This window comes from Danio rerio, chromosome 24, assembly GCF_052040795.2.
Source record: "Danio rerio strain M-AB ecotype USA chromosome 24, GRCz13ab, whole genome shotgun sequence".
Lineage (NCBI taxonomy): Eukaryota > Metazoa > Chordata > Actinopteri > Cypriniformes > Danionidae > Danio > Danio rerio.
The window spans coordinates 17,894,687-17,910,000 of record NC_141044.1 but is presented as its reverse complement, the minus strand read 5'-3'; the positions used below and the strand labels follow the sequence as shown (position 1 = coordinate 17,910,000).

At 42.1% G+C, this 15,314-nt stretch overlaps 1 protein-coding gene and 1 long non-coding RNA gene across 4 annotated transcripts in view; both read right to left on the bottom strand.

The window, feature by feature from the left end:
- LOC147838006 (uncharacterized) overlaps window positions 1-455 on the bottom strand; it is a 3,305-nt gene extending 2,850 nt beyond the window's left edge. Inside the window, exon 1 of the long non-coding RNA XR_015524862.1 lies at window positions 401-455. This is a non-coding gene — a long non-coding RNA (uncharacterized LOC147838006). The remainder of the gene's footprint in view (window positions 1-400) is intronic.
- The window catches only part of neto1l (neuropilin (NRP) and tolloid (TLL)-like 1, like), a 227,278-nt gene that overhangs the window by 76,626 nt on the left and 135,338 nt on the right, over window positions 1-15,314 (bottom strand). The window lies entirely within an intron of this gene.

The following is a 15,314-nucleotide window of genomic DNA, read 5'->3' as shown; positions in this document are numbered from 1 at the left end:
GTACAATGATTTTTTTCAACATCCACGGTACTTTATAATGTTAAATCAGGAAAATAACACGTTTTGCCAAGTTAGTTAATGGATTTGTCTACAGAAACTTTCTTTAACGCAAAGTTAGCATACACACAAATTCGTTTCATGTTTCTTTAAAATAATTAAAATAGTTTTCAGTTACTACACACGTTACAATCTAACATTGTGTAAAAGGAAAATGAACTTTCAGACGTGTTTGTAACTGTTAGCGTTAGCATACATTAGCTCCAGTCGTGTTTCTTAAAGCAAGTTACATTTCGTATCAAACTGTTTTAAATTACTAAACGCTGTTACAACCAAACACCGTGGAAATGTTTTAAGCTCTAAATTCGCTAATTATACAGAACACAAGCAGTAAAAAGCTTACCTTTCTGACCGGAATCCACGTGAAATCATTGAAAAACCAAACTTTTTCTTCTTGTGATCTTCGTGCCATGGTGGTTGATAACCAGCTTTTTGGAGCATTACCGCCACCGTCTGGATTGGAGTTTGGATCAGGAGTTTAGTAACGCATGTGTTTATTATGAAACCAACTTCTGCTTTAAAAAAAACAGTCAGCACAGGAGCGTGCTATCTCAAAAATAAGCGAATTTTACATAGTTTTTCTCTAGATGACATGTATAATCTATTTATAAATAATATTGTTTTGTTTGCGTCTAAACATTGCGACCATCCACACTAAATATTCTTTTTTTTTTTTTTTTGCTATCGTACCATGAATGTTTTCTCAAATTACCATTAAACGTGGAGCTAACAGATTACTAGATAAAATAAGAACTTAATCGGTTGCCATCAGCCGAGTCCTTGCCAGAAGCGGCCAGGATATGGTTGACCGGAATCGGGCCAGTGCTTTACAGCCGCATCACAACCGTATGTGCGCGAGCGAGCTGCGGGCCGCACTCGGCCCGGATAACACTCGCCGATGCCGAGTCGGAGCCGGAGGCGCCGGGGGGCAGCCGAGCTCGGGCCGATTACTGCCTGCTATCTGGGGAGGGAGCCATGGGCTCAAGGATCTTATGAGCTCAGGGCTCTCTCCCGAGACAGCATGCCAAACAAGCATTATAATCAATCATCAGTTGAAGTGTGAACTCTTGAAACTCATTTTATTACATACATGTGAAGAAATATAAACATCAGTGAAAAAAGGATTTATTGGGTTTACTAAATACTTCAAAGGTAACTGGTTGCAAACCCTTTGTATGAGCTGAATTAAAAAAAATAATAATAATTTAGAAATGTTCTTAATTAGTTTGTTTAAATTCAGCCCATATACATTTTTTCCAACCTCTTACCTAACTTTTCACATGTGTTTCACATATTTCACACACAATTTTATCATGAGGTTGCACATGTGTAACTAGCGTAAAGCTAAAGTGTTTTTTTCTGTAAGGTCGTATGAACTGAACAGCAGTTAAAATGACTGAAATAACCAATAACATAAAAGGCAGACTTGATGCTACTATAAAAATGCTAATGGTGCACTGTTAGACCTTACCAGGCTTTTTTACAGTAGAACACTGGCAACACTGTTGCCAGCTACTCACTGTGAAAGTTTGGTTACAGTAAGTAACTGGCAACAGTGTTGCCAGTTAATTACTGTAACTGAACCATTACAGTGAGTGGCTGGCAACAGTGTTGCCAGTTATTTACTGTAACTGAACTGATACAGTGAGTAGCTGGCAACAGTGTTGCCAGTTTCTTACTGTAACCAAACTTTCACAGTGAGTAGCTGGCAACAGTGTTGCCAGTTAATTACTGTAATAGAGCAGTAGCGGTAACTTACTGGAAACTGTGTACAGTTAATTACTGTATAGTAGTATTACAACTCACAGCATTATACTGCATACACATTAATAGTATGTCATAGTGTTACTAAAATTAATTAGTAATCTTACCTGTTATTAAAAATAGAAGGCATAAACATTCTGACAAATTTATTTTATTGTTTTGGCAGCAAACAAATATACAGCAGAAAATGTATAACAAGATTAAGAAATCATCAGCAGATATAAATATCATCTTACATGTTACTGAGAGCCACAGGTCTGCACAGTAAGGCTGTGGTCACACTAATGTTTGAGCATGCGAAATTCTGTCATACGGCACTGCGAAAAGGAGTGGGATTAAACAAAATAATTAGAGACTGAAAAAGCGAGCAACTGGTCCATAATTTTTGTTCAGAGAGGTCATGGTTTGATCTTTGATTGGTCTCAAGCAATCACATAATGTGACTTCGCAGGTCAGAGTTCTCCAAGCTTGAACTTTCCAATACTGCGAACTGTAAAATTTCTGGTCTGCAGCATTCACATGGTCTGCAGCATTCACATGCGTATGAATGGAAGTCTACAGGAAGAAAAGTGCAGTGTGACCGGGACTTTAAGCTGTAACTCTAATTAAACACACCTGATCAAACTAATTAAGGCTCGTTAGAAATCTACAGGTAATGTTAAAGCAGGGTGGGAACTAAACTCTGCTGCGCTGCAGTCCTCCAGGAACTTGGAGTTTGACCCCCATGGTATATAGCATACTTTTAAAGCAACTTCCAACATTTATCACAATCACATATGCATTAAAACACACACACACACACACACACACACACACACACACACACACACACACACACACACACACACACACACACACACACAGAAAGTGCTGCAGTGAAATGTGTTACTCTCTCCTCAATGTGAACCATGCATAAAAAACTGAACAGCAAAAAACACAAAATATTTATTTTATTTTTTAAATAATTAAAAAATAAGCATATGAAAAGAACACATAGATAGAGATATAGATAGAAACATGTTTGTCAAACACAGGCACATACTGTCACTTCTCAATAAAAAGTTTTAAATAATTATAAAAAAACTAAAATAAAGTCAGCAACACAGAAAATCCAAAGGATCCAATCTTTTATTGTTATAATTATTATTGACTTTAAAAATCTCATGAAAACAAACTTTTCTATTATTTCTAATATCAATTTATAGGTGGAAACACAGCTCTGAAAAATACTTAGCAACAAACTCATAACCTAGGACCTAACAGTGGAGCTTTGTGTGTGGATGGTTATGTGTATCTAATTTTTGTGATTCCCTGTGATGATTTCTGTGCACATGATACCTTACTAAGGTGATGGAATTTTATGGTTTTTATGTGCATAAAAACTGCTTATTTGCCAGAAAGATACATGAAAATGTTAGCGTCTGTACATTATGACAATATGCAATATCCAATGAATAAATATACTTAAACAAAAGTAATGTAAGAAGTTATATGAGAAGAGGCTAACTAGCTAACAATGTAGCTTTCAAGTACACAGTTCAAGATAACAACAATATAACTTAAAACACAGCCTTATTTTAGAAACCCTCAAACTTCATTTAAACACATTTTACTTACTCATTGTAGATTCTTACTTAAAGCCTAAAAAATATCAGACTCTACATCCTAGTTGATGGACAGAGAATAGAGCACATTCAGCAGTAAACAAATCAAACACCTGACTCCCTTAAAGGGCCAGCATTTTCTGAAAACTTTTTCTAAAACTTTTTGGTTAAGAATAAGACAGCCAGTGGGAGTGTGTGGTGATGCAGAAATCATTGTTTTCTGCCTTTAAAATGCACGCCTCTATAATTAGCAACATAAAGCATCAGAGTAGATGGGACAGTAATGGTTGAACAGTAATTTGCCATTTATTGTCACAGTTACTACCTGTAATGTGTACATAAAGTAAATGACTGTAATTTATCATTTGCACTACACAATTTCATACAAAATCTACTCATTTTACAGTAAAATACTCTTTCTTTCATTACTGCAAAACACTGGCTATTTTACAATTATTTACTGCATAATCTACAGGGTAACAGTGCAGTTAAGCTTTAACCTTAATTAAACACACCTGATCAAACTAAATCTAAAGGTAGTGTGTTGAAGCAGGGCTGGAACTAAATTCTACTAGGCTGTAGCCCTCCAGGAGTTTGACACCCCTGGTGCATAGCATATTTTCAAAGCAACTGTCATTTATCACAATTATGCACATATTGTTAAATAAAAACAATTAAAATATACAAACTTCATCCAAAGCAAAAAATAAATAAATAAATAAATAAATAGATAAATAAATAAATAAATAAATAAATAAATAAATAAATAAATAAATAATCTGATTCTCATGTCGTTCCAAATCTGTAGTAATAATAAAAAACACAAAAAATAACATGATTTATACATTTATTTAGAAAGCCTTTATACTGTTAATGCCACTTTTACCTACTTCATTTGAAGTTTTCCAGACAAATTCATTGAGTCTCTGCAAAAATGTATGTACGTGCTGTTTAAGATATATATTTTTAATAACACATTTTTACTAGTTATTTAGCAAAATACTAATATTCAGTTTAAAGTGCAATTTAAAATCTTAACTATAGGCCAAACTAGGCAATTAGATTAAATTAGATTAATTTTTAGGACAAGTAAACAAAGTTATAGGAATTGTTGTGACAATTTCTTTGCTCTGTGCGAATATTTTTGCCTTTAAATGCATCTCGTCCATATCTTATACTTACCTTTTAATAAGCTCTGTGGCATTGGTTGACTCCTGATACTCAATGTTAAAAACATAAAAGGAACGAAAGAAAACACAGAGATGGCTGCAGTGAAGTTCTGCTTATCATCAATGCAATGTCTCACTCACCTCAATACTGACCATTCACATACCAAAACTGAACTGTATATATATATATATATATATATATATATATATATATATATATATATATATATATATATATATATATATATATATAATTAGCAACATAAAGCATCAGAGTAGGTGGGGCAGTAATGGTTGAACAGTAATTTACCATTTATTATCACAGTAAATATCTGTAATGGTACATAGAGTAAATTACTGTAATTTATTCTTTGCACTACATAATTTCATACAAATCCTGCTCCTTTTACAGTAAAATACTGTTTCTTTTCATTACAGCTAAACACTGGCTATTTTACAGTTATTTACTGCATAATCTACAGTAAGGGTTAACAGTGTGCTTTTCAGGAAGATTCTTCACTTCACAAGGCTAAAAACTGAGTTGTGCAATGTAGCTAAATATTTCATATTTGACAACTGTTTTATGACAGAAATGTTAATACTCAAGGATGCAAACAACTCAACCAGAGCTGTATTCAGCATAGGCATAATATTATAAATTAATGTGTGCATGTTATAATTAAATTTATTCAACTTGGTCGAACTTTCCTGATTGCCTTTTAAATGAATCAATTTGGAATGACCATGTGTTTGCTTTTCCCCACTAACACAAAATGAAAAGGAATAACATGTTCTTTTTAAAGCTATTGCTATGCAATCTTTGTTTACATCTGGTATTAACATGAGTTCTAATTTTATGTTCTGTGTTCAGATTTGACACCCTTCACTTTGATTTTGTCATGCTCTACATCACTTTGCAGGACTACTCACTGGGATGCACAAGTATACCACAGAAATAAGAATTAATTTTAGGGCTTTTCACATTTAGTGTGATTAACTGATGCTAACGTAAAATGTGCAATGACATTCTTGAACTAAAAAAAAAAACAAAAAAAAAATGATTATAACACTGCAAATATTCTTTTAGACTAGTGTGTTGATGTTTAATCCATCACTCAGCAATAAAATGGGTGGTCCTATCAGACTAGATCTGCCAATAAAAGCATTGCTGTTGTACAAATAGACAAAATTGATGCCATTGTTATCAATGGTGCATTACTGACAACAGATTCATTCTTAAAATTAAAAGTCTTTTCTATTACAATTGACCCAGCCAAGACTCGAACCAGCAACCTTCTTTCTGTGAAGCGAGAACACTACTGCACCACTGTGTCACACCAATGCTGTTAGTTCCGTCATTGGATGTACTCTTACACCAGTGGTCATTTTGACCTTTTTTAATGTTTGTAATTTATTAACTCTGTTAAAAAGAAACTCTTTTTAGCTATAGTACCCTAACTTTTCTTTAATGCATGCTTGTTTCATTCTAACATTGTTATTTTATTAATATTACAATACACAAAAGTGAAAGGCCTACAGATGCTACTTTTAATATGTTTGCCTTTGCTGTCTAGCAGCATTTTCTAACAAAAATATAACTTTCTTATAGCAAAAACATAACTTTAAGCTATAAATTTACTATAATTTAAACATGAATTAACTTCAGACAAGTCATTTAAACTTAAAACAAACAAACAAACAAACAAACAAACAAACAAACAAACTCATTATTTCCATTGCAGTAAAAAAATAAATGAATTGCTCTCCTGCTTGCCATACAAAGCTTGTTGTACATAGCTGTACAAGGGGTGGGTCTAGTAATTCATACACAACCCTAGTCTATATTTCAAATAGTTTTATTTTTTTATGGAAATGACTTCATAAAACATGACAATAGATATTCAAGGCTTAATTCCTTAATTCTAAAATCTCAATAAAAGCTTTGAATGTAAATATGATGCTATTTCTGAATCCCTGTGCATGGCTGTGATTGTAGAATAAGTATTCCACTCATAAAGTCAAGGTTTCAGCACAAACAGCTCTTATATAGTAGCATGATTTCATCTGACTCATACCTGTATACATTTAAAGCTTCTATATAAATAATCCAGTTATGATTGGCCAATCTTTGTGTGCCACAGTCACTCACACTGTTGTTTATTAGTCTAAGGTCAAGGGATTAAGGTACAGCTAGTTAGCATGACGTTTTTCTTGGAAAGGAAACTTTGCAACCGATCTTTGTTTAACATTTCAAACATTACACATGCTGTTAACAGAGAATTCAGATCAAACCTTGAACTACAAAGAGGGTGAAAAGAGGGTAGAAACGAAAGAAGAATAGCATTACTGAACTAGGGCAATAGAGAAAATGGAGTTTGTGAAAGAAAACGTTCGAGGTTACTAAAGTAACCCTTCGTTCCCCGAGGAGGGGAACGAAAGCACTAAAAGTGGATTTGATGTTTTAAATCCACGTATGGGAGGATTCGGTTCAGAAGCCGCTCGTCTGAAAGAGTATTGAACGGGCCAATGAAAGCAATGAATTGGCAGCGCAAGCTTGCGCAGGTGTGCTAAATCGCCAATTAACTGAGCATATAAGCACACCTGGTGCCAGCAAACGCTATCCTTTTTAAGCTGAAGAGACTTTTAACAGCTAAGGGACAGTCATTATGGCGACGGAGTATAGTGCTTCCGTTCCCCTCCTCGGGGAACGAAGGGTTACTTTAGTAACCTCGAACGTTCCTCTTCGGGAGGAACTTCAGCACTATAAGTGGATTTGATGTTCTAAATCCACGTATGGGAGCCCATTGAAAGTGCCATAATGACTGCACCTTACCAACACCCACCATGAGAGGGCAGTCAGGCAAGCGTGACGCACCCAAATCATGGGAGGCGCGGTCCTCCAACGTGCCCTTGCCCCTAACTTATCCCCACTTCAAAAGAAGCTTTACGGAATAGGTATATTTTTTTGGGAGTCGCTAGCGTCTAAATAATTTTAGGAATATACGACAGTACGTTGGGAAGCGTGCCATCCCAGTAGGGAGGACGCTGCGGAGACCATCCGCACCCAATAGGGAAACAAATGGAATTACATATGGACTAACCCTGAGAAGGGGGAGTGCACATAAGAAGGTGGTTAGCGGATAGGGAAAGCACGGGTTTACCCAGGGGGGGGGAACTTGACCGTGGCGGAAAAGCATATGGGGATCACCAGCGGGGATCGGCCACAGCAGGCACCTGTACCCAAAAACGCGGGCTGACCAGCGGGCAGACCTAACAAAGTGGGCCAGCGAGTGACTCCTCCGCTGAGTCAGTGCTGGGGGCCTCGGAGGAATCTGCAGGGCTCACCGAATGGGGAACTTTACTGACAGACAGGAGGGTGCACATCTCTCCGTGTTAGGGAAAAAGGCACTGCAAGTGTGCTACAACACCCACCGAGTTGTTTCCTCAATCACCAAAGGTCCCTAACACCCTTGAGGAAACCGGATCCACTCGCAGATTGTAAAACCTTGCAAATGTGTTGGGTGTCGCCCAGCCCGCAGCTCTACAAATGTCTGTTAAAGAAGATGTCAGAAGTCTCAGGATAACGTGAGAAAAATCCGGCCCGAATTCCAGGCACGAGTCACTGACCGAAAATGCCTCCAGGTCCCCGACCCTTTTAATGGAGGCCAACGCGACCAGCAGAGCTGTCTTCAGGGACAGAAATCTTAAGGATACTGCATCGAGTGGCTCGAAGGGATCAAATCGCAGGCTCGTGAGAACGAGGGCGAGATCCCAAGAGGGCGTGAGAGGGGGCGAGTTGGATTAATTCGCCTAGCGCCTCTGAGGAACCGGATGATGAGGTTATGCTTTCCCACGGTGCCGCCAGCCACCGCGTCATGGTGAGCGGAGATGGCGGGAACGTAAACCTTGAGAGTGGAGGGCGACAGCCTGCTATCCAGCTTCTCTTGAAGGAAAGAGAGCACAACACTCTCTCCCTGACCTTGCACAGTAACTGCGCGATCAGGTTCACTGGGGGAAACGCATACTTGCGTATACCCCGAGGCCAGCTGTGGGCCAGTGCATCCGTGCCGAGAGAACCCTCGGTCAGGGAATAAAACAACTGGCAATGAGCGTTTTCGGGGGAAGCAAACAGATCGATCTGGGCCTCCCCGAATCGCGCTTATATCAGCTGGACAGACTCGGGGTGGAGTCTCTTTTCTCTAGAGTGAATCTGCTGCCGTAAGAGCACATTGGCTGCACGGTTGAGCATACCTGGGATGTGAATGGCACGCAGCGACTTCAGCCGCGGGTGACTCCAGAGGAGCAGACGGCGGGCGAGCTGAGACATGCGGCGAGAGCGCATACCCCCATGCGGTTGATATACGCTGCCGCCGCCGTACTGTCCGTCCTGACCAGCACGTGTTGCTGCTTCAGCACCGGAGAAAAACGGCGGAGAGCAAGGAACACTGCCAACAGCTCTAGGCGATTAATATGCCAATGCAGCTGGGCACCTACCCACAGGCCCGCAGCTGCATGCCCGCAACACACTGATCCCCAGCCTGTGCTGGAAGCATCTGTTGAGACAACAACATGACTGGACACCTGTCCCAGAGGAACACCGGCCTGCAGGAATGAGGGGTCGTTCCAGGGGCTGAGGGTGCGGCGACACAGCGCAGTAACAGAGACTCGGTGTGGGCCCGCATGCCATGCGTGTCTTGGAACTCGATCTTGAAGCCAGTACTGAAGTGGTCTCATCTGGAGCAATCAGAGCGCCGTGACAGCCGCAGCGGAAGCCATATGCCCCAGGAGCCTTAGAAAATATTTCAGTGGGACCACTATTTTGCTGTCGAGCTCCCTCAGACAGTTGAGCAGCAGGCGAGCGCGCTCTCCGAAGAGGCGCGCTACCATGGTGACCGAGTCCAGCTCCATTCCGAGAAAAGAGATCCTCTGCACCGGGGCGAGTTTGCTCTTTTCCCAGTTGACCTGCAACCCCAATAGGCGGAGATGCCGGAGCACCTCGTCTCTGTGCGCACTCTTTGCTCCCGAGAGTGGGCTAAAATCAGCCAATCGTTGAGATAATTGAGCACGCGGATGCCCGCGAGCCGCAGGGGCGCTAGGGCACCCTCCGCGAGTTTGGTGAAGACCCGCGGAGATAGAGAGACCCCGAAGGGGAGGACCTTGTACTGCCACGCTCGACCTTCGAACGCAAACCGCAGAAACTGACGATGGCGTGGAAGAATGGAGACATGAAAATACACGTCCTTCAGGTCTATGGCTGCAAACCAATCCTGAGGGCGGACGCATCGGAGGATGCACTTCTGCGTAAGCATTCTGAACGACAGCTTGTGAAGGCAGCGATTCAAAACGCGCAGATCTAGGATTGGCCGTGACCCACCGCTCTTTTTGGGTACGATGAAGTACGGGCAGTAAAACCCGCTCTCCATCTCAGCTAGAGGTACCGGCTCGATTGCACCCTTCGCCAGGAGGGCAGCAATCTCCTCTCGCAAGACAGGGGTGGACAGGAGATTGACCCTGGTGAAATACACGCCCGTGAACTTGGGAGGCCGTTTCGAGAACTGCAGTTCGTAGTCTGATCATGCTTATGAGCCACCGCGAGGGACTGGCCCACGCTAACCAGGCAGGCAGAGCCCTTGCTAATGACGTCATCGAAGCAATCGTTGACGTACCCGTGGAGGGGCAGCGCGGAGCGGGTGTGCTGATCCGGGGAGCGCGAGGGTCCCACAGAAGAGCTGGAGGAGAGCGATTCGCTCTGGCTCCGCACACTGACTCCGGAGAGGGGGCTTGGGGGCTGGGAGAAGGGAGACCGTCCCCCCAGCACCCGAGAGCCACTGGCGGAGCATGCAGACCCTGCGAGCTGAGAGGCAGCGCGTCCCAGACTGGCAGGGCTTGAGCTGTCACATCCGGGGAAGGGGAAAAATGCTCTTTGTTCGAAACTTTGGTGGCACTGAAAAGTACCGTTGGAATATGGGCCCCGCCCTCCAGCGGGGAAAGAGCAAGTCTCCTCTTCTCCGGATGGCTCAGGGACGCTTCGCGGTCCATTTACCGGACTTAGCTGCGCCCTGGGCAGGAGGGGCTGCCAGCTTCTGGCGTGGCCCCCGGCGAGGAGCAGCGGAGGTGGATGGCTCGGCATGGATGGAGTGGGCTTACGGCCCCGCCGATAGATGACATTGCCCATCGCATCCGACTGCTCCTTCACCGCCTTGAACTCCTGGGTGAATTCACCGACGGTGTCACCAAACAGGCCAGCCTGGTATATGGGCGAGTCAAGAAAGCGAACATTGTCAACATCGCGCATATCTGCCAGGTTTAGCCAGAGGTGGCGTTCCTGAACCACAAGTGTGGACATCGTCTTCCCCAGTGCGCACGCGGCGGACTTAGTGGTCCGGAGAGCATAGTCGGTCGCCGTGCGCAGCTCGTGTAACAAGACTGGGTTAGACCCACCCTCCTGCAGCTTGGCCAGCGCCTGCGCTTGGTAGTGCTGGTAGGTGGCCATCGCGTGCAAGGCGGAAGCTGCCTGGCCCGCAGCCTTGTAAGCTCTAGCTCCGAGGGAGGCAGATAACCTACAGGCTTTGGACGGGAGACGGGGCGGACCGCGCAAAGTGGGGGCGCCACGCGGACAAAGATTGACCGCAATGGCGCGCTCCACCTGTGGGATCGCCTCATACCTCCTGGCAGCTCCACCATCCAGGGTGGTGAGGGCGGACGCAGTGTGGGCAGAGAAAGGTGCCCTCCAGGACTGCGTGAGCCTACTATGCATTTCCGGGAAGAAAGGGACGAGAGGCTTCAAAGGCTTTGCCTTTTGGTCCTCTAAGTAACACCTATCTAGTCGGTCCGGCTGTGGGGCTGGGGGATGAACCATCTCCAACCCGATGGCCGAAGCAGCCCGAGAAAGCACGGCCAACATGTCCACTTCAGGATCCGTTTTGACGGCGCTCGCTTGCCTAGAGGGGGCGAGCGGGTCCGGATCATCGTCGGACAATGAAAGCCCACCCTCCGATGCCGCGGAGGACATCTGATCTCCGGTGTCAGCGAGCGTGAGAGCTACCATCTGATTAGACGGATCACTCCCAGTACCCGAAGCTTGGATGGAGCGCTTGGAGGAGCGAGAGGTCCGCGAGCCCTTAGGCGGCGGATTATCTCTCGCTGGAGCCCTCAGATCTGCCCGAGCGCCCGCTGCAGAGCAGGAGGCGACTAGGGTGGCTCGCTCTCTTACGAAAGCTAGCTGCGATCTCAACTGCGTGACGGTCATGGCATCGCAGTGACGACATGAACATGCTGGACCCCCAAACATGTAATGCAGTGATCGTGCCCATCATCCGGAGCCAGGAAACCCCCGCAACCAGAAACGCACAGTCGGAGCGCCATCCCGAAAAGGACGTGCTGCACGACTGTGTTGCTCTTTTAGGATGCTTTCCAGCAATACGCACCGCTCTTGGAGGACCAGACCCAAAGTGACGCCAGGCAAGGGAGAAACCCAGCTCGACCGTCTGCCGCTGCGTGGACTCGCTCTGGACCGGGAGACACTCGTTCGCTCGAAGTGGCTGTAGATCAGCAGGAGGAACCCTCATGAACTCGATCAGAAAAGTCTCTGAAGCGAAAAGGATAGCGTTTGCTGGTGCCAGGTGTGCTTATATGCTCAGTTAATTGGCGATGCAGCACACCTGCGCAAGCTTGCGCTGCCAATTCATTGCTTTCATTGGCCCGTTCAATACTCTTTCAGACGAGCGACTTCTGAACCGAATCCTCTCATACAGTACGTGGATTTAGAACATCAAATCCACTTCTAGTGCTGTAGTTCCCCCTGAAGGGGAACCAGCCAATCAAAAAGATGTATTGGCAGAAATAAGATAAAATGGCTGATCAAAGAAGGGAACGGTCTGAAAATAGGAACTTAGGAACTGGATTTTGCCATTTACATTCAAATTTTGTATTTTTGACTCACCAAGTGGCTCATAGTTTGTCAAGAGAGTGAAGTCACCTTCATTTCTACAGCATTTTATACAAAAGTTACAGATTGTCTCGAAGCAACAGTTATGGAAACTGAACAATACAGATCATGCATAGAGTGCTTCTTAAAAAATGTAATTATTCAAAATCGATTTACTTGACTCTGGTTTTGAATGGATTCATATATTAAATAGCATTTTGTTAATTAGGGAAATATTTCTGTAGTTTCATCAATATGTCATCTTATAATCTTGATGCAGGATACATCAGTCTGTAACTATGACTAAAAGTGTTACTTACAGATTTATCAAAAGCTGAAAATAACTATTCATAGAAACAGATTTCAATATGCTCTTGTACAGAGTCATAAGTTAGAATTTTTGTTTTTTTGTAAATCCTTCAAATTTTGTTGTCATTTGTTGCCATATTTGTTGTACTTAATTTTACAATAAAATGGAATGTAATAAATTGTATATCTGTTTATGTCAGTGATGCCCAAACTAGGGCCCGTCATCCCATCTGAGAAAAGAGGGAGAATAATGGGTAAGGTTAGAGCAAATTCCTTCAACAGAGATCGTCATTTCTAATTTAACATAACCTTATGTTTGTTTGTTTAATTGATGAAGTACAAAAGAGCAAAGTTAAATTCCATGTTTCAAATAAATGTTGTGAATTTATGGGATTTTTTAAAGGATCATGAAACCCTTAAACACATTTTTTTAAATGTTGACATTTACAGTATACAGTTGAATTCAGAATTATAAGCCCCCCTTTATTTATTTATTTTTTTTAAATATTTCCCAAATTATGTTTAACAAAGCAACGAAATACTCACAGTATGTCTGATAATATTTTTTCTTCTTGTTTTATTTCGGCTACAATAAAAGCAGTTTTGAATTTTTAAACACCATTTTAAGGACAAAAATATTAGCCCTTTAAGCTATATATTGTTTCAATAGTTTACAAAACAAACCATTGTTATATAATAACTTGCCTAATTACCCTAACCTGCTTAATTACCCTAGTTAAGCTTTTAAATGTCACTTTAAGCTGTAAAGTGTCTTAAAGTGTCTTGAAAAATATCTAGTCAAATATTATTTACTGTCATCCTGGCAAAGATGAAAAAAACAGTTATTAGAAATGAGTTTTAGGTTTAGAAATGTGTTGAAAAAAATATTCTCTCTGTTAAAATTTGGGAAATTGGGGGAAAAAAACAGGGGGACTAATAATTCAGGGGGACTAATAATTCAGGAGGGCTAATAATTCTGACTTCAAGTGTATGTGTGTGGCATGTTGCTAAAACCACACTTATATGACATATATTTCACCATTGAGATTTTGTCATTATTAATAAGAATAAAGAATATTTTCTATTTTAAAAATATTATTAAATGAGGAAGTTACCACGGCAACTTTATTGTAATAAAGTTTGGCATATTTAGCTTTGGCCCACCACCCTCAATCAAGTTTGGTTTTGGAAAACTGGTTTATATAGTCATAAAAAGTCAGGAACAGTTAATCAGAAAGACTCATTCCAGAATTGCAAGTACATTTCAAGTATTTAAAAAAAATATATATATTCATTTTCTTTTCGGCTTAGTCTCTTTATTTATCTGGGGTCGCCACAGTGGAATGAACCACCAACTTATCCAGCATATGTTTTATGCAGACGATGCCCTTTCAGCTGCAACCTATTACTAGGAAACCTATACACACTCATTCGCACACATACATACACTATGGACAATTTGTCTCAGCCAATTCACCTATACTGCATGTCCTGATAAAGTCTCCAAAAAGGTCCTACTGTAGGTAACAGTTCAAACGAAATGTGGTTCAAAAACCCCTTAGGAGTGGGACAAAATTGATGACCATAACATTGCCTGGTATTGTGCAACTGTGGCCCTACCCTGGAGCCAGGTCTGGGGTAGGGGCTCACTTGCAAGTGCCTGGTGGCCCGGTATTATCCAGCAGAAATAGATTGGTAAAATAGACCTTGTGAAACAGGTGGAGGTTGAGGGTACCCCAGTGACCCGATCTTAAGACACAGAAACTAGCTCCTAGTACATGGAATGCCACATTACTAGGAGAGAAGGAGTCTGAGCTTATGCATGAATTTGAACAGTGCTTTCACACTTTAGGCTCTGAAACTTAACTTTTCAAGAAGGGCTGGACATTCTTCAACTCTGGATTTGCCTGCAGTGAGAGGCGGTGGTCTTACTTACTGCCCACCATGTGTTGGAGTTTTTCCCAATATATGAGAGGGTCACCTTTTGGTCAGGGATGGTCTCTCACTGTAGTTTGTGTTTATGGGCCAAATGCCAGTGAACCCAGCATTCTTGAAGTCCTTGGGAAGGGTGCTGGAAAGTTCTTAGACTGAGGATTTAGTCTTAGTCAAAAGGAAAAAAAATGCCCTTGTTTAGGTTCCACTAGGATGACAGTATCTTTAACCGAATCCATACTCTATGTCAGCACTTCTACATTTTTCTCCTGAATTTCAGACACATTTTACCTGTAGCAACACAGCGATCCACTAAAACAACACAGTGGAAATAAAGAATATCCTTGTTTTGTTGTGGAAAACAACTGTTCCTCTCTTGCACTCAGTTTAATCAAAGGTAGCTGCCAACCTCTATTTCAGTTTCACAGAAGATGTGGATCTTTCCTCTTAGTGAGGGGGGAATAGAGAGGCAGTTTTGAGTGGAGGGGTGTTTTATCTGATTGTGCTTGTGTGTCGTCCTTCCTATATTCTTTATCTGATAATCTCCTGGTA